The following is a 245-nucleotide window of genomic DNA, read 5'->3' on the forward strand; positions in this document are numbered from 1 at the left end:
GAGAAGATATACGGACACCTATAAAGAAAAACCTCCAACGGCCCTCCTGCTAAATAACAGAAGTCAAACACCCCGAGTAAAACAACAGGGTAAGAGCTGTAACTTTAATTCATAACTGCTAGTATATGCGTGCGATCCAATTTAGCCGCGCGGTATATTTCTCTCACAGCTTGGTCCTTGTGAGTATTGACAGGGTGCACTGCGTTATTATCATTAGGCTGATGGGCATTTATTTGTGAGGTTAC

Source organism: Penaeus monodon, chromosome 19 (genome assembly GCF_015228065.2).
Source record: "Penaeus monodon isolate SGIC_2016 chromosome 19, NSTDA_Pmon_1, whole genome shotgun sequence".
NCBI lineage: Eukaryota > Metazoa > Arthropoda > Malacostraca > Decapoda > Penaeidae > Penaeus > Penaeus monodon.